Source organism: Notamacropus eugenii, chromosome 1 (assembly GCF_028372415.1).
Source record: "Notamacropus eugenii isolate mMacEug1 chromosome 1, mMacEug1.pri_v2, whole genome shotgun sequence".
NCBI classification, from domain to species: domain Eukaryota; kingdom Metazoa; phylum Chordata; class Mammalia; order Diprotodontia; family Macropodidae; genus Notamacropus; species Notamacropus eugenii.
The window spans coordinates 313,296,199-313,323,195 of NC_092872.1; the positions used below are offsets into that span (position 1 = coordinate 313,296,199).

At 35.3% G+C, this 26,997-nt stretch overlaps 1 protein-coding gene across 10 annotated transcripts in view; it reads right to left on the reverse strand.

The window, feature by feature from the left end:
• Nucleotides 1-26,997, reverse strand: part of GPHN (gephyrin) — a 749,523-nt gene that overhangs the window by 208,462 nt on the left and 514,064 nt on the right. The gene's annotated exons all lie outside the window — the stretch shown is intronic.

A 26,997-nucleotide genomic window follows, 5' to 3' on the forward strand; every position in this document is an offset into this window, starting at 1 on the left:
TAAGTTCTTCTTCCTCAGAGCACTTTTCACCTCTCCAGTGTACTTATAACTTCTAATCTATAATATTATTATTTGTATACATGGGTTATCTGATCAAATGAGATAACATGTAAAGAACTTCATAAATCTTAAAATGATGCATAAATAATAGTAATAATCTGTTCCAATAGATAATAATTTTCTTGATGTCAAGGATCATGTTCTATTCATCTTTGTTACCTCGACAAAGTCTAATATGACAATCTACACAGAGTAGGCACTGAATAAATGTCTAAATAGCAACTAGCATTGAAAGAGGAAAGAGAACTGAAAACAAGATTTTTGGCTTAAAGAAATTTTTAAAAATGAATAGATAAAGGAACTAGAAGAATTTAGGACCTATGAGCCTACATGTCCATTCCTGTTTGTAATATAGAATTGATTATAGTGTTACCACCATTAGCCTTTTCAGTACTATCAAGGACTAAAACTTCCTAATAGAAATTTTTTGTTGCTGTATAAATTCAGTAACCATCTTTTCAAATGCAAAATGAGAGTTGAAAGAACAAAATTAATCCTTAAGTGTCTTACTCATTCTCTGACCCTATGGAACAATATCCCTCATCTTCAAAATTGATTTCTTCCAGGAAGTCTTTTGATGATCGACGATGCTTATTTGTATTTCATATTTTAACTTGCTTTGTTGATCTCTAAATGTGTTCTTCAGTTCTTTCATGTAAGGGATTTCAGTGTTTCTAATTAGTAGTGTGGTATGGTGTGTGGAACACTGACTTTGGAATGACTTTGGGTGTATATCTTAACTCTGCTACTTGCTTTCTGGGGACCACTGGGTAAGCCTCACCAGGCCTTAGTTCTTTCTCATCTATATTCTGATGGTATTAGAGTTGTCAATTTCTAAGTCCCCTGCCAAGACATTTTATAATTTTAGTGTTCTAAGAAAATATAAATCCTCCAGTATGCTTTTGCAAGGAAGGCATTATAAATCTTCTCAATATTAAGGGTAAAGAGAATTATTAACAAAAACAATAGTAGCTAGCATTTATAAAGCACTTTAAGGTTTGCAAAGCACTTTACAAATATGATTTCATTTGACTTTCACAACAACCTTAGGAGGCAGGTGCCAGATAAGAGATGTGAAAGTAGAAAGAGGTTAAGTGACTTGCCCAGAATCATATAGCTAGCAAATGTATGACTTTGGATTTGAACTCTGGTCTTTTTGGCTCCAGGTCCAGTTTTTTATCCACTATGCCACCTGGTTGACTTTAAACTTGAGAAAAGTAACATTCAGTGATTGATTAATAAATAAATCAGATGTCCCAAAACAACATTCCTGAAAGGAAAGAAAAGTAGTATATGTAAGAAAAAATGTCATCCTTGGGAAATTTCCAATTTTTAATAAGTCTTTGTATTAGCTCTAACTACATTTGTATTGTTGCAATGCATTCCATGATAATTGGTTGTTGTTAATATTTTCTCTCCAATAAAGAATGACCCTTACATTAGAACTGGCATAACAAAAATGAAAAACGCATAGTTGTTACCTAAGATAAATAAGGAGACAGTAAAAATTCAGTCGATTAATTCACCTGGTCCAATGAACTACGTATATCCTTAGGTCCTAAAAGAACCCGCATATGTGATTCTGAGCCATTATCGGTGATATCTGAAGGGATTTACATGATTTAGAAGAAGTTGCATATAATAGAAAAAGCGAAAGAGAACAAAGTCTTCAAAATCTAGGCTAGTAAGCTTTATTTTAATTTTTGAGGAAATTTTAGAATGGACCAATAAAGAGATGATAAATGAACATTTAGATAGAGGATTCATGATTATAGAGAGCCAGTTTGGCTTTAAAAACAGGTCATGCCATACTTAACTCGTTCTTTTTTTGACAGGATTACTAAATTAGTTTGGGAGGAATGCTTTGGATATAGTTTAGCTATATTTGAGCAAAGCTTTTGGTAAGGTATCTCATATTATTTTGTAAAAAAAAATGATATGTGGGCTAGATGATAATATGGAGAAATGGATTCAAAACAACATGGATGACCTGGCTTAAAGAGTAATTGTTCAATGACATTATGGCAGAAGGTCTCTAGTGGAATATTCCAGGGATGTGTGATTGGTTCTATGTTGTTTAACACTTTTATTAATGACTTGGATAAAGTCATAGATAGCATGCTTATCATCTTTGCAGATGTCATAACCTTGGGAGGGATAGCTAACACAATGCATGTGTCAGGATCCAAAAATATCCTGAAAGATTAGAACATTTAGTTAAATCTAATAAAATGAAAATCAGTGTGGATAAATGGATGAATGAATGGGTAAGGCATTTATTAAGCACTTACTGTGTAAAGGATTGTGCTAAATGCTGAGGATCCAAACATAAAAGTAAAATAGTCCCTACTCTCAAGGAACCCTCTTACTAATGGAAGAAACAAAACACATATGGAAAATTTTTAGCTGTAAATCAGATGGACAGGTTCCATGATCCTTATGGTACTTGGAGCAAAGCAGGTAGTAATGCCTCTTCTTTAATTTCATTTCCACTGATAGAATCACATTAGTTTTTGATGTTGAACCATTTGACAGTGCCAAAGATTTTGGTGGCAAGAATTTTCTTTTCTGGGTCTTCAGGTAGCTGTAGTACCTGCAGGGGCAGTTATCAGACTGCATCTCTACGGGAATTGCTTCTCAGAATGATAACTATGGGCACTGTGTTGGAATTCAGTGTTTCATGGAAGATGGGAGAAAAGGTGGTGATAGTGGTTTGACTCGCCTGGCATATGCTGCTTCCTCTCTCTCCTTCGGGATGCTTTGCTGCTTCAGTTAAACTTGTATGCTTACCCTATGTAAAGTCTTACTCTTAAGTTTAATAAGACAGGGGAGGCATGGCTATAGAGCAGTTGTTCTAGAAAGCTCTGTGGGTTTTAGTAGACCTCAAGTTCAATATTGATGAGCCATTTGCTATGTCAGCCAAGAAAAGCTAATGCAATCACGGGCTTCATTAAGAGTGGTACAACTTCTAGAAATAGAGAAATGATTGTAACAAAGTAATCTGTCCTTGTCAGTTTTCATCTGGAGTACTACGTTCATTTCTAGATGCCAATTTAAGAAGGGCCTTGATCAACAGGATGTTGTCCAGAGGAGAGCAAACCAGGATGGCAAAGGGCCTTGAATCCATGTCATATAGGGACTGGTTGAAAGAATTTGGGATGTTGAGCCTGAAGAAAAGAAGACTCAAAGGGACATGATAACTGTCTTCCAGTATTTTAAGGACTGCCACATTGAGGAGGATTTAGACTTCTGGTTAGCCTTGGAGGGAAGAACCAGGAATGATTGTGGAAGTTACAAAAAGACCAATTTAGGCTGGATGTCAGAAAAAGCTTCTTCACTATTAGAGTTATCCAAAAGAAGAATGAATTATCTAAAGAGGTAGTAGAGTCTCTATCTTTGGAAAATCTTTAAGTAGAGTCTGGGTGACAACTGGTTGGATATATCATAGCTGGAATTCCTTTCATGTATGAAGAGGGCTAGATGGGTGCTAAGGTCATTTTTAAACTCTTAAATCTCTAGTTATATTTTCCATTATTTTGTTTTACATCCTTTACATCCTTTGTTTAGGAGACCTTTCCCTATGTCTGAAAATAACAATTTTATATGTAATATTCCATCATTCTATTTAAACATTGCCCTTAAATCCCATGAAAATGGAAAACTGAAACATTATTAATAACACATTAGAGATGAGACCTTTTCTATATAAAAAGAGAAAGTTGGTAAGTCACTTTTGATATTGCAACTCCCATGAGACATTTGAGGTGTTGCCATTCCATGTTCCCCATGAGCTTATTTGAGACCAAAAGCCTCTGTGTTTCTTGAAGGCAAAAGACAGACCAAAGAAGCCAGAGTACTGTCACCTCCAGCCCGTAAGATCTCTGAAAGCTGTAAAGGGTATATTTCAATAAAATTTAATAGGATGTACAATCCTATCCATGGCCTATTTATTTCCCCTCTGCTGTGGCAGCTACCTTATTATGAATATTATCTATTTAGAATGCAACTGCTGTTAAATCTGGGAAATAATATGGACAGAAAGATTTGATCAATCTCCCCTTTACAATTATTCCTTCAAAATAACTCTACTTTACTGATTTGCTGTTCATTATTTTGCTGTGCAGTCATATATGTCATATAGTAATTGTAGATTACAAAGTTGACGACAGTTTAAATCATGTATCACTATGTCTTATCTAAACATTTTCTCCCAGTGCCTGGCAGAATGCTTTGCCATGGTAAAGCAGCTAGGTAGTGTAGTGGAAAGAATACTGGCCATGGAGTTAGGAAGACCTGACTGACGCTGGGCAAGTCACAACCTCTTTTTGTCTCAGTTTCCTCGTTTGTAAAATGGGAATAGTAATAGCACCTATGTCCAAGAACTATGTGAGGATAAAGTGAGATAATATTTGTAGAGTGCTTGGAAACTTTAAAATGCTACAGAAATGCTATTATTATTATTACTATTATATACTCAATAAATGTTTTTAGAAAAAAATCCAGAATTTTTAAAGGTTCTATTTTTTTACTTTATTATACAAGTATAATTCCTGTCAAGTATGTTATTTTATCCAAGCTATAGTTGCAGAACAATACAAGAGACTTTTTATGCAAAAGGAATCATTCATTCATCCCTCCTGACAAGCTATTTTTTCTCCATGTGAAGCAGATAGTCACATTCATATACAGGTTTTTCTAAATTCTTATCTATCTAAAATAAATTCTCAAATGGAGGCTGAATATTATGCATGTTTTAAAAAGCTGAAATCTTTGAAAAGATTAATTTTTTTCATCGATATTTTAATGATACCTTTGCATATAATAGATGTTAAAAAATATTACTTGATTATTTGTGTCTTAAAGTATGAAAATGTTGCATTTCCAAATAATGAATGCACAAAAGAGTTTATCTCTAGCTTAAATATATCTTCTACATACAAATGGCTACCCAAGGACTGCTGGGCATAGAAACTCTTCCCCTTTCCCCCTTCTTCAGTTGATATTTTTCTCCCAGCTCTCCTTATCCTCTTTGACAGTTGTCTGATGTTGGGCCCTCCTAATCTGCCCCCGCCTCCTTTTCATGTAGTTCTGGCAATAGCCTGGGATGACAACCTATAGGCTTAGATTTCCTGTTGGTAGAGAAAAGGCAAAACCTGGGACTGTATTTCTCTTCTCCCACTGCTAATAACCCTATGTCTTTCATTGTTACTAGCTTCAACCCTGGTCTCCCAGATAAGATTCCCTATCTCTTTACTTTCTATCCAAAGGCCCTATTCTATTTGTCTCTCAAGAGAATTTACTCTAGGGGTGGAGCCAAGATGGTGGAGTAAAAGCAGAGACTCACTTGAGCTCTCCCCCAAACCCCTGCAAATACCTGTAAAAAATGACTAAAAAAATTCTTAGAGTAGCAGAACCCACAACATGACAGAGTGAAACAAATTTCCAGCCCAAGACAACCTGGAAGGTAGACAGGAAAGGTTTGTTGCACCAGTCTGAGACAGAACTACAGTCCAGTGCAAAATGTGTCCACATAGACTAGGCCCTACCAAACCTGGAGCAGGCCTCAGAGGACTAAATCACTGGCAGTTGTGGTGGTTTCCAGACTTCTCAACCCACAAATGCCAAAGACAACTTAGAAGGTCAGTAGGAAAGGTCTGTCAAGCCTGGGTGAGAGACGAACGTGGTCCAGTCCCTGCGTTGGCATAGTGGTAGTGGCAGGTCACAGTGGCTGCTTCTGGAGCTTGAGGGCCACAGATGATGTGGGGGATAAAGAGAAGCTGATCAGAAGGGAATTGCAGGGATCTCTTTGCTGTTGCTGAGGCAGGATTCTCTTGCTTTGCCTGTCCTTGGATCTGGTCATAGTCTTGGGTAGTGGTCCTGGGGTGAGGGGGAGTGCTAGTTTGGAGGAGGTGGAGAAGGAATCCTCCTCACACTTCCAAGGAAGAAAAGAGTGCTTGTGGTAACTCACAGATCAGAGCACTGACCGGTAAAGGAGTAAACACCTCTCCTTTGATCATACCACATTGGAAGAACTGAAAATTTACAGGTCCCTAGAAGTTTCTCGGAAAATAGCTGTACAAAACCTCTAAAACTTGGGACATTACACCCTCCACAAAAGAAGCAGAGCCTTACCTTAACAAAGAGTTAAAAAGTCAAGTAATTGGTTGGGAAAATGAGCAAATAGAGAAAAAAAAAACCTCAGACTATAAATTCTTACTTTGATGACAAAAAAGATCAAAACATACAAGCAGAAGTCAACAAAGTCAAAGCTCCTACATCCAAAGCCTCTAAGAAAAATATGAATTGGGCTCAGGCTATGGAAGAGCTCAAAAAGGATTTTGAAAATCAAGTAAGAGAAACAGAGTAAAATTGGGAAGACAAATGAGAGTGATGCAAGAAAATCATGAAAAAGGAGTCAACAGCTTGCTAAAGGAGATCCCCCCCAAAAAACTGAAGAAAATAATACCTTTAAAATTAGACTAACCCAAATGGCAAAAGAGGTACAAAAAGTCAATGAAGAGAAGAATGCCTCAAAAAGGAGAATTGGTGAAATGAAAAAGCAAGTCCAAAAGCTCCCTGAAGAAAATAATTCCTTAAAAATTAGAATGGAGCAAATGAAAGCTAATAACTGTGTGAGAAATCAAGAACTCATAAAACAAAACCAAAAGAATGAAAAAATAGAAGACAGTGTGAAATATCTCATTTGAAAAACTGCTGATCTGGAAAATAGATCCTAGAGAGGGAATTTAAAAATTACTGGACTACCTGAAAGCCATGATCAAAAAAGGAGCCTAGATATTATCTTTCAAGAAATTATCCATGGAAAACTGGCCTGATACTCTAGAGCCAGAGGGTAAAATAAATATTGAAAGAATCCACCAACTGCATCCTGAAAGAGATCCCAAAAGGAAAATTTCTAGGAATATTGTGGTCAAATTCCAGAGTTCCCAGGTCAAGGAGAAAATATTGCAAGCAGACAGCAAGAAACAATTCAAGTACTGTGGAAACACAATCAGGATAAGACAAGATTTAGCAGCTTCTACGTTAAGGGATTGGAGGGCTTGGAATATGATATTCCAGAGGTCAAAAGAGCTATGATTAAAACCAAGAATCAAATTACGGACTTTTAGGCATTCTTGATGAAAAGACCTGAGCTGAATAGAAAATTTGACTTAAGAGAATCACAAAAAGGTAACAGGAAAGGGAAATAATAGATTTATATAAAGTTGAACTGTTTACGTTGGAAAGATATTTGCAACTTATGAGACCTTTCTCAGTAGTAGGGTAGTTGGAGGGAGCATATCTATATCTATAGATATATACACACATATAGGTATATGTATATATTTGCATATATATGTATATAGATAGAGGGCACAGAGCAAGTTGAATATGTAGGGATGATACCTAAAAAATAAAAAGGGTAAGAGAGAGGAATGTACTGGGAAAAGAAAGGGAGAGGTAGAATGGGGTACATTATCTCACATAAAAGAGGCAAGAAAAGTTTTTACAGTGGAGGGGAAGAGTGGGGAGGTAAGAGGGAATGAGTGAACTTTACTCTCACCAGATTTGGATTAAGGAAGGAATAACATACATACTAAATTGGGTATGGAAATCTGACTTACTCTACAGGAAAGTAGGGGGAAAGGGGATAAAAGATGGGGGGATGGTAGAAGGGAGCGCAGATTAGGGGAGGGAATAATCAGAAGCAAATACTTTGGAGGAGGGACAGGGTAAAATAAAACAAAATGACTGTTATGGAAGTTTTTGCACGACTACGTATGTATAACCTATATCGAATTGCTTGCCTTTTCAATGAGGATGGGTGGGGAGGGAGGAAGGGAGAGAATCTGGAACTCCACATTTTAAAAATGAATATTAAAAATTGTTTTTACATAGAAATCTATCTTACCCTACAGGAAAATAGAAGGGAAGCAGATAAGAGAAGGGTGATAGTAGGGAGTACAGATTGGAGAAAGGGGTGTATGCCTTCTTGGAGTGAGGGGAGGAGAGAGAAGTGGAGAAAATTAGGAACTCAATATCTTGTGGAAGTGAATGTTGAGAATAAAAATAAATTAATAAAAAAGGAAAAAAAGAGTATCCATTCCAGCTCTTTTGGGTAAATGGCCAAAATAGCCTAAATCTGACTTTCCTCTTAAAATCCAAGACTAATACTCCCCCTACCCAAAAAACCCCAAACAACTCAAAAAGAAACCAACAAAAAACTACTATGGATGGATACAGAGGACATTCTTATCTATTATTTGCAGTGAGTAATGCCATTCCATAATATATATTATTTTAGACTATGAACTGGGGTTTAGAATCATCTCTCTATTGAGGCAATTGCTGGGTCAATGACAGCTGATTATTCAGAATGGGATCATGCACAGAATTTATAATTATGGAACCAGTTATTTCTAATGGGTTACCCTTCTACAATATACCAGTGAATTTAAAAACCATTTTTCTTATAAGAGATTTATTGGATCAAAGCCATTAAATCCTATTAACGGCTTTCATTTTAAATTACACTTTTCTTTGCAGTTCTATAGTAGTTACTTCCCTATATTCCTAAAACTGTCAGAAAACTCCAGTGGATAACAACAACAATCAATATTTCATTTAGCAGAAACTGACATGACCTAAATGAGAATATCTTTAAAGGAAGACTGAGCACTTCTGGTAGATAATCCACCTGCAGTCATGAAATGTAAAATACTAAGGATATATGATGGTACTTATATGCAGTGGAAATATAATTATGAAGGGAGAGCTAATGAGATGATCAAGTCTGATTTATTTATAAGGGAAAAAATAATATCTAATGTTGAAACTTTATATAATTTTGGTTACATGACTTTTTTTTAGTAACTATGAAGTATAGTCAAGAATAAGATAATGTCAAATACAACTTCCTCCTAAAACGTATATATCGATAAATTCATGAGGGACTTGAAATTGACCCATTTCTGTTATATATATAAGTGGTTAGGAATCATTGGGCCAAATTCTACACATTATGCACAAAAGTAGAATTAAGAAAGTCACTAGCGTTAATCAGAAGCCTCTGCTACTGTTTACACATATTATCTTTCCAATTCTAATAGGTTCTATGCATGGGAAAGCATCGTATAACAAAAAAATAAAATGATCTCTTCAGATACATATATATTTTTTAAATCAGAAGCTCTATTAAATTTGACCAATAATAATTTCTGATTTGATATATACTGTCAGTAAGGTTGATTTGCCACATATCAAATTACATTTGTAAAGACAGGTTTCAGAACAGAAATTAGGCATTTCAAAATTTAAGTTGTGCTTAGTTTCTAAAGCTGTAAATATTCACTGACTTTCTAAGGGAAACGTATATTATCATGAATAAGGTTTATAGTTTCTGTAATTATTATCTTCAAAGGCAGAGGGGAAATTTATCACATGACAAAAGAGTGAAGATGAATGTAAAATCTTGTTGTATACTAAACAGTAAAGCAACTTGTCCAAAACCTAGTCCAAAACGTGTTCAAAATCTAACCATAAATCCATAAGTAATGAGTAGAATATATAGGATGCAAGAGAATAACCATAAAGCATATTTGAACTTTTGGGTAGAAACATCTGAAATTTTTTTCTTTGCTAATCAATCAGAATGAACAAAACAAGCAACCAATAAATGTATCTATGAATTGACTCTCCAAAAGTAAATTAAAGGAATGAGATTTGAAAATATCCAATCAATCTTTTTTTGGTCCAGATCTATAATTTCATCAGTATAAGAATCTCCTGGTGTAGAAACTCCCTTTGCCAATGGAGTTCAGCAACTTGTCAGTAACTTAAAATCTCAGCTATTTGACTAGGGCACTGAAAGGCTCAGTGACTTTCCAAGAGTCGTACGGAGAGTATGTGTCAGGAGATAGAAACTGAACCCCGATCTTATCTCTTAATAGAATCCAAGTTCCTTGAGGGCAACAACTACTTCGTTTCATCTTTTCATCCTCAGTGTCTAGCAAGAATATGGTACAAAGAAGCTTCATAGTGAAATCTCATTGATCATTGACTAATTCCTAACCTTAAAGCTGTCTCTTGTTTAGTCAAAACAGCAAACGAATATATTTCTAAGTGAAAGCAAAGCATGTGTTATATATATAGGTGAAATTACAATCAGTCTCTAGTTTCAGAATCAAGAAGCACAAAAAGATTAAAAAAAAAAAAGCTGGGATGGATGTCACTTAAGCAATAAAACCTTGGTTTTCTATGAGTTAATCTTCCATTTTTTTCCTAATAGGTTTGTATAAATTTTAAGGTCCAGAAATATTGCTATAATGTCAACAAAGATACCCCTTTATTTTCAACCATTTAACTTATAATTCTTTGTACAAGTATATCTTGGTTATTACTTATGGTACTTGGTATGTAACATGCACAAAGTACATTCTTCAGTTATTCAGTGTCCTGACATTCTACCACGCACAAGACTATATTTCTCTTCTTAAAGAAGCTATTATAACAGTTTAGATAAGAGTCAGTAAGGGCCAGAACTACGATGGCAGACATTTTGGATGGAGAGAATAATATGCCTAAAAGAAATACCACGGGGTTAGAATCAGTCAGATTTTGTAAGAAATTATATACACGTCGTGAGGGAGAAGAATAATGAAGAATGGTCCCAAAATTATGAACCTTGGTGACTGAGAGTATGTTGGTACTGTCAAAGAAATAGGGAAGTTTGGAGGAAGGGAGGTTTTAGTGGTAAATATGATGAGTCATTAAATTGCAGGATGGTCTCTTTTTTTTCCTTTAATATATTTTGGCCAGCTAATTCACTAGTTTACAGTATAAGGAGAATGTGGACCAAGTCACAGTTTCTGATCCCAAAAGAATCAACTTCCGGAGAAAAAGCCATCCACAGCTACAGGTGGTTCTCTAAATTTCCCTAGTAATTTTGTAAAATCATGTTATTATCTAGAAGTGGACATCATCACTATAGGAAAAACTCAAAGACTAATGCCACCCTGATGAAAGGCTTGCAGTGTTGCTTAGAACACACACAGAGAAAATACTTTTTCTTCTTGCCTTTTTTTTTCAAACCAGAATGGTTCTGTTATTTAAAGGTGAATAGTAAAAACCTATTGGAGCCTTCAGTGCTAAATTTAGTTTGAATAATATATTAGATACTGGGTAATTACATGGGTATATCCTTAATGCAAAATATTTAAACAGATGTAACTCTTGATGACGCAGACCTTGCTGCAATTATATGCCATTGGAGCTTAAATTTTCTTCTTAAGGGGGAACAGAACTTGCTTGCTATTTGGTTCATACACAAAAATCCTACAACTCAGTAACTTTATTTTAACAAGTCGCAAGAAAATACATGTGGCACTTTTTAAAAGTTAAGCTTCATATACCTAAGGAGAAAGGGGGAATCTCCCTTCAATGAATAGGCCTGATTTTTTTCATAAGGTTTATTTTAATAAGGTCTGGAGGGAATAAAGGATTAAATAGTGATTTTGCGTTTCCTGCTGTGGTCATTATTTTCTACTTCAAGTCTCCTGGTTTTGTTCCTAATTTAGATGCTGACTCTGTAACAAAAAAACCCCCCCAAAACACCAAGGCTTATCTAAGCTGTTAATCAAGCAGATTTATCTAAGAAAATTCTCTTCAGGGAAATTTTTGTTTTAGGTAACTGCCATTGTTTTAGAAGTTTAAACTACTCTTCTTGAAGAAGAGCTGATACTATGTGGCAGTTCAGGTTTAAATAGGCTGTCATTTGAGGCAGTGAACAAGAACAAAGAAGAATTATGCCTAAAAAATTCCTCAGTGCACTTGAAAGCAAGGTCAGTGAATAGTATTGATCTTGTAGATTTCTTTGGAAAAACTGCCTAATGAAAAAGAGAAAACTACTCCATGCAATATCACATATTGCCCTTTTTGGTAAAGCTTAGTAAGTAGATGTTGGATGAGAACAAGGCCATACTTATAGAGAATTCTCTATGGAAGATGATATATGGCCTCAGTGAAAGAAAGCAATGTCTTGACTATCTGTGTGGCTGGTACAAGCAAAAGATTTCCAATGTCCCATTTACTTTTCCAAAAAGTTCTTTTCTCTTTTTATTTATTTATTTAATTTATTTTTTTAATGTTTATTTATTTTTAGTTGTCAACATTCATTTCCACAAAATTTTAAGTTCCATATTTTCTCCCCATCTCTCCCCTCCCCCATCCCCAAATGCCAAGCATTCTGATTACCCTTTACCCTAATCTACCTTCCCTTCCCTTATCCCTATCTTCTCTCCTGTCTTGTAGCACAAGATAAATTTCTATACCCCACTACCTGTATTTCTTATTTCCCAGTTGCATGCAAAAACAATTCTCAACATTTGTTCCTAAAACTTTTGAGTTCCAACTTCTCTTCCTTCCTCCCTCCCCACCCATCCTCCACTGAGAAGGCAAGCAATTCAACTAGGCCAAAAATGTGTAGTTCTACAAATGACTTCCATAACAGTCATGTTGTGTAAGACTAACTATATTCCCCTCCAACCTATCCTGCCCCATTTCTTCTATCTTTTGACCCTGTCCCTTCCCAAGAGTGTTTACTTCCAATTGGATCCTCCTCCCATTTGCCCTCCCTTCCATCATTCCCCGCCCCCCGCCCACTCTGCTTATCCCCTTCTCTCCTACTTTCCTGTAGTGTAAGATAGGTTTTCATACCAAAATGAGTGTGCATGTTATTCCTTCCTTGAGCCAAATGTAATTAGAGTAAGCTTCACTTTATCTCTCACACCTCTCCCCTTTCCCCCTCCATTGAAAAAGCTTTTTCTTGCCTCTTCTATGAGAGATAACATTTGGGAGGTAAGAAGCTGTGGGAATTAGATTCTCTAGAATTACTTGGGTCTGGAAGAACGAAGCATCCAGACTAGGATGACCTCAGGGGGAAGTCAGTCTAATAATATTGTACTGTATTACAGTGTTAGAGAAAAGGAAGACAGAAATTCCTCCCCTACTTCTTGGGGAGCAAAAACATTGAGAAGAGGGGAAAAGTGGGAGAACCTGGCATGGATACAAGTAGGTTAACTAAATCTCATTTTTAGGTTGTACAATGTTTTACAGACTTGATTCTATACCATAGACAGAAGAATGTTTTCAAAGTTTTTTTTTTTTGTCTGCAAAATGAACACGTTTAGGGAGATATATGTATTTATGGGCTTGATCCTGAATACACATTTACTAGGATATTGGGGTCAATTTGGATTGGAAAGTACTTTAAAAATCTTTAGCAGGTTGCCAAGAACTTAGAAAAAGTAATCAGTTTTCTGACTGAGTGTATATAGGAGTGGGGTGATGGTGTGGTCAATGATGTAGAGTCAAAAGCTTCAATGAAAAGGAAAACAAAACCTTTCATGAAATTCAAGACTATTTAAATTAAAGATGAGAGTGATGCTTTGGATTTGGCACTAAAATTTTATAAAAATGAATGCTATAAAATTTCAGCTTACTCATTTTCCTTGCCTAGGATAATGTTTCAAAATCAATCAGTTAATTAGGTAGAAGGTTATATTAGTTTAATAAATTTATGGATCAGGACATGAACTTTTCTGTACAAGGACTTTTTCTCTGCACAGGGACCAAGGGATATAGATGAGATTACCAAACAAAAAGTATTTTAAAAAGAGCAATACAAAAGGGATCAAATAGAGAGTCCTCAGGAACATCTACATTTAAGTGGTGGGAGGATGTGACACCAGTGAAAGAGGCCAAGAACAAAGTGAAGAGGTAGGAAAAGCAGGAAAGTACAGTGTCATACTATGGAGAAGTGAAGGAAGAAAAAGGGGGAAAATATACTGAATTAGGACATTATCAGTATTCTTTGAGAGAGCAGTTTCAGTAAAGCAGTGCAAACAGAAACCAGATTACATGAGGATGTATGAAGAAAAGTAAGAAAGTAAAGACTATAGTTCCTTTCGAATTTAGCAGTAAAAGGGAAATCAAAGAGTGGCTTTAGGTGGTATAAGGATCAAAAGGAGGATAACACTACATGCTTTTAAGAGGAAGTAGTAGAGATGAAGGAAGGGCAAGGTTCTGAAAGAAGAAATAAGATGGAATGGGATCATTGAGTCATATATATTCAAGCAGGCCAAGCAGGATCTCTATTTATAATTACTCCTAGCAATTAGTCTGAATATAGACTTGAAAGTAATAAAAATAGAATTTCTTTTAAAATGTTTGAAAATTCTTTAGTCAAAATGAGCTCTTTCCTGAATCAGCCTGAAACAGTGAAGTTTTATTGTAATATCTCATTTATTATTTCAACATCCTTATTGAGACTGATTGATGCAGCAAGTATTATCCCTTTTTTAGAGACAACAATGATAGCTGACATTTATCTAGTATTTTAAGGTTTGCAAAGCCTTTTATATAACATCTGATTTGATTCTCAAAAATGTACAGAGGTAAGTATAATTATTGTACCTTTCCTCCTCCATTGAAAAAGCTTCTTCTTGTCTCTTTTATGTGAGAGATAATTTACTCCATTCTTTCTCGCTTTCTCTTTCTCTCAATGTATTCCTCTCTCACCCCTTAATTTTATTTTTTTTAGATATCATCCCTTCATATTCAACTCATCCTGTGCCCTCTGTCTACATGTATGTAATCCCTCCAACTATACTAATACTGAGAAAGTCTCAAGAGTTGCAAATATTATCTTTCCAGACAGGAATGCAAACAGTTCAACTTCAGTTGATTTCTCTTTCCTGTTTACCTTTTTCATGCTTCTCTTGGTTCTTGTGTTTTAATGTCAAATTTTCTATTCATCTCTAGTCTTTTCATCAAGAATGCTTGAAACTTCTCTCTTTCATTGAAGTTCCATTTATTTCCCCCGAAGGATTATACTCAGTTTTGCTGGGTAGGTGATTCTTGATTTTAATCCTAGCTCCTTTGACCTCTGGAATATCATATTCCAAGTTTTACCATTCCTTAATGTAGAAGCTGCTAGATCTTACGTTATCTTGATTGTGTTTCCACAGTACTTGAATTGTTTCTTTCTGGCTGCTTGTAATATTTTCTCCTTGACTTGGGAGCTCTGGAATTTGGCTACAATATTCCTAGGAGTTTTCCTTTTGGGATCTAATTTGGTGGATTCTTTCAATATTTATTTTACCCTCTGGTTCTAGTATATCAGGCCAGTTTTCCATAGATAATTTTGTGAAAGATGATATCTAAGCTCCTTTTTTTGATCATGGCTTTCAGGTAGTCACATAATTTTAAAATTGTCTCTCCTGGATCTATTTTCCAGGTCAGTTGTTTTTCCAATGGAATATTCCACAATGTCTGCTATTTTTTCTTTCTTTTGCCTTGTTTTATAATTTCCTGATTTTTCATAAAGTCATTAGCTTCCATCTACTCCATTCTAATCTTTAAGGAATTATTTTTTCAATGAATTTTTGGACTTTCTTTTCCATTTGGGTAGTTCTGCTTTTTAAGGCATTCTTCGTCTCATTGGCTTTTTAGATCTCTTCTGCCATTTGGTTTAGTCTATTTTTAAGGTGTTATTTTTTTTCAGCATTTTTGGGTCCCTTTTAGCAAGCAGTTGACTTAATTTTTCATGACTTTCTTGCATCTCTCTCATTTCTCTTCCTACTTTTCTACTTCTCTTACTTGATTTTCAAAATCCTTTTTGAGCTCTTCCATGGCCTGAGACCAATTCATATTTTTCTTGGAGGCTTTGGATGGAGAACCTTTGACTTTATTGTCTTCTTCTGTTTGTATATTTTAGTCTTCCTTGTCACCAAAGTAAGATTCTACAGTCTGAGTCTTTTTCCAGTTTTTGCTCATTTTTCCAGCTCTTTGTCAAGTAGGTAGCTCTCTACTTCCAGCAGGGGTCAGAGGAGGGTTGTACTATCAGCCACTTGATCCCCCACAATCTGTGGGCCTAGAATTCTACAAACAGTCACTGTCTGTGCCTCTGCTGCTGCTGGCTCCTCCACCCACTCCACTGTCCGGGGACTGGGACCAGACCACTACTCTACTCTCTTACACAGGTTCGACAGGATTTTTCCACTGACCTTACAATCTGTCCCCAGCATTTTGTGGTTGTGAAGTCTAGAAACTGCCACAGGTGCCAGAGATTTAGTCCCCCCAAGGCCTGCTCAGGTCCCTTCTGTGCTGGCACAGCCCATGCTAGACTGCACTTTCCTTGGAGCTCAGTGAGACAGATGTTTTCTCTTGACCTTCTAGGCTGTCTTGGGCTGGAGATTTGCTTCATTCTGTCATTTTGTGGGTTCTTCAGCTCCAGAATTTGTTTAGTCATTTTTTAACAGGTATTTGGCTGAGCTTAGGGTGAGAGCTCTAGCATGTTTCTACTTCTACTACACCATCTTGGCTCTGCTCCCTAACCCTGTTTTCAAAATCCTCTATGTCTACTGCTGTCTAATTTGTACACAATCACAAAATTACTTTGGTAGTAGTGTGAAGGAGGAAGAAAAAAGAGATTGGAATACAATAATAAGTTAAGAAATTATTATCATAGTACAGGTGAGAGGCAATTAAACCCCATGTAAGGATGGTACCATTGTAAAGGAAAGGAGGATAGATATACAAGGGGATAGTTAAACTCTTCATTTCACCATCACCCAGTAACTGCCATAATATGGAACTCTGGAATTCTTCTGACCATAGACTTTTATTATTCTATCTCTCTCTGGGCCTCACTTTTCTTATACTTATTTTCTGTCCTTATCTTTCCTTCCATTCACTCCATCACGTAGTCATCTTCCAGTCCATCACCCTTGCTCTCATCTAATTTTCTTCCCTTTGAAATCTTGAATGGCTAGTAAATCAGTTCAAGTATACACTGTTCTGTACTTGTGAATTCCTTCTCTCTTGTCCCATCACTGTCACTTTCTATATCAACAAACTGAAGAAAATCACACAACTATGCAGGCTAGCTTCACTATAGATTTATGTTATTTAATCTTAAGTGGGCCTTAACTACTCTGGAGCAATCTTTTTCTTCTTTAGTAACTGACTCTGTTTTACACCTCATAGTAGCTGTTCCTGAATTGCTTTCCTTATACCTCCTGTACTATTCCTTCTTCTCAATGTAACTTTCATGTCCCCAGCAGAGAACCTCACTTCCTACTTTATTAAGAAAAATAGAAGTCATTTGTTGTGAGTTTCCATTTCTCCTTTATCCCCAAATCTCAAAATTCAAAATCATTTTCCACTCTTCCCTTCTTTACTGTAGGCTCTGATGAAGTTGCTCTTCTCATCAAGATGAATATATTTAGTTGTGCTTTTGACCCCACTCCTTCCTGTTTCCTTTGGGAGCGTGTTGCTTTATATCTTAACCACATCCTCCACCCTCAGCTTTAATTTTAAGTATTCCTGTCTATTGCCTCTTTCCCTAGTGTCTAGAAAAATACGAAGATCTTTCTCTATTCTGAAAATATCTTCACTTAACATTACTATACACTAGAGAGGATTCTGGGAAGATGGTAGAGTGGGTCAGAAAATTCCAAGCTTTCAAGATTTTCCCCCACAAAAAGAGATAAAATAGCACCTTAGGATGAACAAAGTGCTGGTAAAAATAAATATGAATAAGGGCACAACAGAGGCCTTCCTGGGACAATTAGAGAAGATCAGAAAAAAAAATCCAAGTATGAGGTTTTGTTCTTGTGAAGAGTAAACACCTCCAGGCTAGGATCTGTGTTAACAAGCAGCAAACCCTGGGGTTAGCTGGGCTGGGAGGCTGCCTCAGCCCTAGCCATAGGAACTTTTACCTCCAGATGGTGAAGGGAGTAGGGCATCTGAGTCGGGAAGATCAAGGGAACCTCTGCTGACAAGGAACACCAGACCCAGCTGTGCTGCAGAGAGTGGCAAGGGCAAGGAGGAACCAGCACACAACCAGTGAGTACAGAAGCAGTGAGGCATGAAGCCTCTGGCTATGGGCACTTACAGGAGGCTGGAGGTATGGCTTTGGTTCCAGGCCAGAGAGGAGAACTGAAGATCTGGGGCAAGGGGCACCATCCCTATACCCCAGGCCTAGAGGTGATAACAAAAATTAAGCTATTATTACACAAAAAAATATGCACAGACAAAGGAGAAAGAATCCAACCACAGATAGTTAGTATGGGAATACAGAAGACCCGGGGTTCATCTTTAGAGGAGGATATTGAAGCAAAGAAACCCTCTTCTACTCCAAAGGGTAATATCAAATGGTCACCTGCCCAGAAAGAATTCATAGGAGAACTTAAAAGACTTTAAAAATCAAATGAGAGAGATGGAGGAAAAATAGAAAAAAAAGAATAAGTCAAGAAAACAAGAAGATTATGAAAAGAAAGTCAACCAATTAGAAAAGGAGATACAGAATACTAAGGAAGAAAATGACACTTTGAAAATTAGAGTTGGGCAAGGTGAAGTCAGTGAAGTTATAAGAGATCAAGAAATAATTAAACAAAATATGAAGAATGAAAAAAAAAGAAGAGAAAGTGAAACATAAGAAAAACAGCTGATCTGGAGAACAGATCAAGAAGAGAAAAACCTAATAATAATCAGACTATCTGAAAATTATGATAAAAAATGATACAATATAATACAATTGTTGGTACATTAATACAAGAAATAATTAAAGAAAATTGTCCTGGAGGATTAGAACAAGGGGGGAAAGTAGAAATTAAAAAAAATCCATCAAACACTACTTGAAAGAGATTCTGTGAAGAAAATTCATAAGAATATTACAGTCAAATTCTGAAACCCCCAGATCAAGGATAAAATATTAAAAGCAACAAGAAAAAAAACCAATTTAAATGTGATGGTGCCACAATTAGAATCACCCAAGACTTAGCAGCACAGACACTAAAGGACTGCAGGGCTTAGAACACTATATATAAAAGAGCAAAAGAACTGGGGTTCTGGCTGAAATTATCATACCCATCAAAGTTAGGCATAATCCTGAATGAAAAAGAAATGGATATCCGATCAACTATCAGACTTTTCAGACTTTGTTAAAAACAAAACAAAACAAAACATTACTATACTCTCAATGTACCTTCTTATATCTCTTCTCTTTTTCACAACCAGACTTTAGAGATTAATACTCTTTTCCTCCATTTTCTCTCCATCTACTCATTTCTTAATCCTTTTTATAATTTGGCTTCTAACTTTACCACTCAACTGAAACTGTTCTTCTGAAGGATACCAATGATCCAAAGATACCATAGCAATGGCCTCTCCTTAATTCTCATCCTTCTTGACCTCTGCAGCATTTGATACTCTTTCTCTCTCAGTTTTTGTGATACTGCTCTCTCTTCTAAACATTCTCAGTTTTCTTGGCTGAATTGTCATCAACGTCTCCACAGCTAAGATTTTTCCCCAAAGATTTCACCTGGGCCCACTTTTCTTCTCATTCTACATTCTCTCTCATGGTAATCTCATCAGTTCTCTCAAGTCTGAATGTCTTCTCCATGCAAATGACTTCCAGATCTACATATGCAGCAGTACTATCACTCCTGAATGTCAGTCCCATGTTACAAGCTGCCTTTTGGACATCTTCATTTTGGTTTCTTGCAGTCATTTAAAATTCAATACATCCAAAATAGAAAACATTCTTTTATCTCTAAAACTACCTTATTTTTATTAAGGGCACCATCATCTTTTTAGGAACCTAAGTACACAACCTTGACTTTATCCTTCACTTTACTCTTTCCAAAATATCCAATTAGTAGCTAAATCTTGTTGATTCTACTTCTATAGCATTTCTCTCATATGTTTCCTCCACACACAGCCACCATCCTACTTTAGACCCCTATTACTCCTTCCAAAGACTACTCCAAAAACTTTCTTCTTAGACTCTGTTTCTACTTGCTCCCTTTTCCCATTCATTCTCTCCACAGCCACCAAAATAATTTTTATAAAGAATTCATCCAATAATATTATTCTTCTACCTAATAATTCTCAGTGGCTCCCTATTGCCTGTAGGATAGATGACAAATTCCTCAGGTTGGTACTTAAAGCATTTCATAATCTAGTTGTAGCCTTTCTTGTTATACATCATTCCCTTTATTCAAGCTGAATTCCAGACAAACCAGACTAGGTGATATTCCCAGAAATTGGAATTCTACATCTGTAGATTCAAGGTTTAGTGCATGTATCACCTTACATGAAAAATCCTTCCTTATTCTCCCCTCCTCCTCACATAAGTATCTGTCCACATGTTGCGTTTCTCAGTAAAATGTATGGTTCTTAAGGGTTGTGACTGAGTTTAATTTTGTCTCATATACCCAATACCTGGCACTGAGCTAGCAGATTTCATGTAAGAAAAGTTGCTGGACTAGAATCAATAGGCCTTGGCAACTGATTAGTATAAACAACTTTTCTCAGAATGAAATTGAATAGATAACTAGGATCATAGTTTTTAAGATTGGCAGCCTTAAGAGAAGTATCTAAATTTTTTTTTTAAGGATAGCAGAGACCTAAGTATGTTTGTAGGCTGAAGCAAGGAATCTGTATGAAAAAAGACCTTAATTAGTTCCTATCTCCCAGTAGTCTGAGCCTTTAGAACTCAGAGCTTGGTTAGAGGATACACATTTCAGTGGCTAGGCAGACTCTTTTCATGAACTACGTAATTCTGAGTTCTTACCTACAACTCAGAGTTTGAGATGGAATTTTCTCTACTAATACTCTGAGATATGGTAGTGACCTAGGGGTAGGTAGGAGAGGTGAACTTCCTGGAGTAGTGATAGTCTTCATAGGGGTGTTTCTAAGAACAGTGGTGATATGGCAGATAAAAGGGGGCTCTAGAGAAAAAAAAAATTGTGGCTACCATTGTTTGGAGGGATACCCTGTTGAGCTCAGCAGTAGCTGCTAAGGCTATTCCAGGGGATGAGGATCAAATTCATAGATGAAAGTGGGAAAGAAGGAAAGACAACAGCATAAGCTTTTTCTATATACTGCAGCACAATTTCAGGTGCCTAAAGTCACAGTGAGAACCAATAATCCTTGGCAGATGTCAAAATGTACACACTCTGGTATTCCAACAGCAAGTATGGAGAAATAGTTTTATTGGTAGTTATTTCAGCCACGGATTCTGGAATTTCCATTCTCAATTCAATCAATCATTCATCAAACACCTATTATTTGCCTAGCAGTAATATAGGTTCCATGATAAATATTAGGCCAACCAAATAAGATACTGTTAAAGCCTTTCCTCATTATTATAAAATAATTCTGAAGCCTTCAACATTATTATAATGACATATTTCAAATATCTTTGGGTGAGTCCTTTCTTAATTTCATAACAAATGAGATAATAAATATGAAGAGCTTTGCAAACTCTAAAGCACCATGATTAATATTAGTGCTATTACTGTTGATGTTATTATTATTCCAACCTTGTCTTTCACATTTTGTTTTCTGATCTCTGAGACCTCAAGGATTCAAGGTCATATCATAGCTAATCTCTTTATGAGTCTAAGATTTTTGCGAATTGGCATCCTTGCAGTTTCTTTCAGTGACCGTAATGAAGTTGCACATTGACAGTCTATAATCTCCCCACCCCAGATCATCCCCAGCTACTGCTCAAACATCCTTTAATATGCTAAGGTCTATATTTTGTCATTAGCGACTAGAGGAAGCAAATGAAGATCAATGTACACAATAGCACAGTTCAATGAGGTACTTTTTTTGTATAGTAGAAAAGAGTTAACTGAGAATATTTTCTAGGCTTCAGAAGAGTATTTAGGTGAGCATGAGCTTCCATGATACAATGTAGGAAATTTAAATGTACTTGAAAGTTTTTTGCATAGCAAATAATTCTTTGTATATATATATACTGCTGAATACTTATGCAATTCTACACATTGAGATTCTTGGTACTTCAAACTAATATAGAATGTTAGCAAAAATATAGCCTTGCCTTTAGGGTTAAAAATTTTACTGCTTTGCACAACTTGTTCTTCCTTATTTGCCAATTTATGATTTCACATTTGTTTCTTAAAGGAGACAAATTCTAATATTAATGAGTGACTTTTAATTCACCAATGTACCAGTAACCATGAAAACAGAAACACTCCTTTTCATCTGTATTATCTCTGCTTGCAGCTCTACTTTGTGCTGGAGTGTGGAAAGATCTCTGACTCCACAGTCAAAAGACCTAGGTTAAAATCTTGCCTCTAATAATTTCTACCTATGTGAATTGTGCACTGTGTCTTCATTTATGATATGAGGTAGTTGGGTTATATGGCTTCTGAGATCCTTTTTAGTTTAGATCTATGTTTCTGTATGATAGATGACTACTATTCTACTATTATTTTCTGGATTAGAGCTTAGACAAATGAATTGACAACAGATGCAAAATAAAATGGGGTGTTTCTGTAAGGAAAAATGGCCTTTTTCCTTTTCATGTTGAACATGCTCTTTATCTTAAGGTATTTTCCATAATCACTGCTTAAATAAAACTGAAGAAATAATCCTTTAGCATGAAAATAGAATATAAATAAAAGCAAATTCAAAATTATTGTGGGTGATTGTTGTTGAGTTAAAAATGAACCATTCTAGTTAAATACAATTGCTGTGACTGGGATATAAACTGACTCCTATATCAAATCTAAATTTTAGTCATTCACAATTTCTTTTGAATATATGAATAAAAGAAGTGATTAAATAATTGGGCTGCCTTAGGCTGTTTTATTTTAGGAGAGACTGATAATGTTTTCTTTAAGGGTCATTTCTTAAATGTAATTTGCTTAATGACAACATAATATTTGAGTATACCAGAGAATTTAATGCCCTCTGTTAACTTATGGTGATCGTTTCAGGATAATATTCCGAGACTTTATTCCTTACTAAGTGGGTGATATACAAATAACTTTGAAGATCACTGTCAAAGACCTGTATGAAGAATGATATTCACTAACAATAACTGCTAAAAGATAACTCCTTTTTAGGAAGTCTTTAGGCATAGTTGCTAACTGGCAAGAATATTCTGTGGAGACATTTACATTAGCACTGATTGCCTAGCCAAGTCTGACTTAATGGGTTCAAAATCCAATTTCAGATGTCTAACTTTTTACATTTTTATTTGAAACTAAAGAGTTTATAACTTTTCTTATGGAAAATACTCTTCTGGAAAGACTTAAATTTGAATGAGAACAATATACTTATGAGTCTCACAAATTACGGCAATGCTTGTGAGTGCTTCTTTTGGAATATCTCAAAGTATGGATTATTATTTTGGACTTCTCAACAAGATGGAAAGCACTGGGGTATCTAATTTTTACGATTTCTGAACCGACTCAAATTATTTTTAAAAAAGATGACTTTTAGAGAGTGAGAAAACTGATGGATGGAAGTCCCATGAGCTAACGTACTTAATATTATAATAAGGGAAAGAGAAATGTCCTACATTTAAAAATAACTATTGTCTGAGAAAATGTAACAATCTTATCACCTATGGTAGAAAAATGATCTTAAATCTAGTCAGTAAATCATAGTAGGCATAACCTTGTATAAGATCCATCTTAACTTTTTTCTTAATGGTGTTATTCAATGCATACTTTCTTTTTCTTATTCTGTCTACATAAAATAAGCTTTCCACTTAGAAATCCAAACAGTTTGGAACTGAAGAAAAATGAACATAGAGAAATAACCACATAATATTATTCCTTTATATTATCAGCATATATAGAACACATTCATTCAAAAATCAACTTTAACTTGTCATTAAACAAAAAAGACTGAATATAATTATAATGCCTTCATAATAAGGAGCTTAGATGACATCTCCCAAAACAGGTGTAAATACAATTCAAGTAGCAATTGTAATGCAGGGGACCCATGAAAGAAACAATTACTTCCTTGCTAGAGACAAAATTCCCTTACAAAAGGATTTAAGAATGTTTTCTGAAATTTCTTTGGACACCCATGGAAAAATTTTTCATAGAATTTCCTTTAAGGGATCATATTTGGTTTCATATTAAAATATGAATTTAAGGTACAAATGCCATTGAGATATTTCTCATTAAATTAACATTTAAATTAGTTGTTCTTCACAATACCTGTGTAAAAGCAATCAATTTTCCAAACAAGGATGCTGAAGTACCAGATGTTAGCTTGCTTAAGAATCACTAGGCAAATCAATAATAGACCCTGGTGTTGATGGCCATTAATAAATGCTTGTTGACTGATTAAACTCTGTTACGTCAGAGCATATTTAAATTGACAGTTACATCTAATGAAACCACTGATGACACTGTTTCAGAAATCCAGTAACAAAAGTATCACATTAAAAAGAAAAACTAGTACTCAAATAATTGTGTGAATAAGAAGATGCCTAAGAATCTCAGGTACCTAAAAAAGTGTAGCTGTGGCCTGGCATATATAATAATTATAGTTTCTTAAGTATAACTCAGTGGATTTTTATGGTTTTTCTCTACCATATTTTGTGCTGTTTCAAAGCAAAAGAATATATCACAATGCATTATGTTAATTCTTATTCAATATCATGTGAGGAAGAGCTCATGTATAGCATGTTTCATGTCCTCCACACAAAACCAGTTCTCTAAACGAAGGTCAGGAGGGTAAAAATTGAGGACTGGTCAAACATATGTAGCAAATTCTACAACAATGGTTTTCATTTATCTCTATTTAACAGTATCCTGAAACCACTACACACAGTAGACAATACACATATATTATATATGAATGTATGTATATGTGTGTGTGTACATATAAATCTTATGTTTCTAACTTAAAATTATGAACTAGGATGAGAAAATTTTTAAAAATGTTAAATACCCATCAAAACAACAAAAGCTACATTAGACATTATATTACTATAATCAATGGATAAGAAAGATTTTGAATAATAGTCTCATAGGAGCTCATATATGTATATACACACATACATACACACACACATATATATAACTATATATGCATTCTTTTGAATGTCTGAATTACAAAAAGGGAAGAAAATTATAGAATAAGAAAAGAAACTTAATAGTATTTTGCCTTCTGGGAACCTTATTGATTATTTGAGCCATTCAGACTACTTCTTAATCTTTCCACGTTTCCTCTAATTCCACCAGCATTTCAATTACTTTTCCAATAGGAGCAATAGCCTTAGATTTCCTACTGGGTTAGTATCTATGTTACATGTTTATTCTTACCTGTTTATTTGTAGAAAAATGTTTTAAGTTTTAGTTTTTATGCATAAAACCTTTTATTTCATGAAGACATTCTTATAATTTATACCTGTACAGTGGTTGTTCTAATTATACCATTTCTTATGGAACGTTTTAGCATCTATGAAAGTTTTAGTTCAACATTCTAAAGTGAACCTGATCTTATGTTTCAATTACTTCCCAAATTCAGTTTGCACAGTTGGAATGCAATCCCAGTGGGCTGTGGATACTTTTGTTTTGAAACAGAGTTGTAAATAACATTTTTTGGGTGCGTGCCTAGAACAAGAGGCTCCCTGGAGGTTTATCTATAAGGGAGAATAAGCTACCCTTAGAACACTACTATGAGGTTTCTATCTCTTTGTATGACTAGCAGGGGTGTGTGTTTGTATGAGGGCGGGGTGGTAGTGGTGGTGGGGATTTGGTCACTGAAGGAATAAAGTGTACCCAATGCTAGTTATGGCTCTATTTTGAAATATTTAATTGAGATGAGAATTTTCATTAAATTACATTTTTAAAGATGTATGTTTTCATTCAGTTTGAAAAACATTAGATTATCATCCAAATATATATTTGTTGATGGACTATTGACTGATCTGAATAGCACAAACACATTTAACATCATACCTAAGATGCACCTACTATTTTTATTCACTATTAAGCCTTCTTACTGAAATTCTGAGATCTGAATTTTCTAAAGGCATCAGTAATTTCAACTGATTTTAGAACAAAGTAAAAACAAAGCTGTATAACATTCATTATATATGAAGAAAAACACTGCTAAGAAAATTGTACTGTGGGACATAAAACCACCTAAAATGCCCACACATATTTCTGATCTAGTCTAGTCAAATCCAGAATTAGCATTCATAATGCTGACAAAAATAGTGGAGCTGGGAAAGAGAGCTGAACAGATCCCTGTGGGTTAATTCAATTTGCTGACAAAAAAGATTCACAGTATAAAAACGGACTGTCAGACTCTGGCAATCATTTTAGCAAGCCAATTAATCTATAACCGTCATAATCAACCAAGTAAGAAAGAACATTACTTATAGCCAGTTGCTACCAGTCTGTTTAACAGGTCCATATCAGGTACATCCAATAAAGAGTTTAATGCTGATGCAGATCTTTAAAGCACACATTGATGCTAGGGAAGAAACTTTCAGGAGGAAGCAGTCATGGGCATTATTATGCCAGGTAGTCTATTCACCACGATTGCTAAAATATGAAACAGGCATATTAATAGAGTAAAATACGCTTTCTTATGACTTCAGGATTGATTGTAATACAAATGCTGAATAATAACCATCCCACCCCAAAGGTTGGCATTAAAACTTTCTTTCTAGTCAATTTAGAGTTGTTTCCAAATATCAGGCAGCAACATTCCAAGTTGAATATGTTGGAAAGAAATTGGAATGATACTAAAGCAGGGAGCTACCCCAGGCTAGACTAGAAATGTGAATAGACTTGTTATGTGAATGTACATATACTTCGGTTATCCATTGGATAAGAATATCTTCACCCTTTAAATGAAGACAGAATTTCACTTCTGCATTAGTAACAGCATATTATATCAGGTGATGTTCATAAATTACATCCAAAAGCTAGGAACCAGAGAAGTTGATGCTCTTAGTTGTGATACAGAAGTGCAGAGTTCCCATGATGTTTCTGTTTTCCTATTACTTTTTCAAAACTATAATTTGGGGAATAAGGTATGGGATTTAGCTTTCATTTCTCATAGTATAATTGTACATGTAAG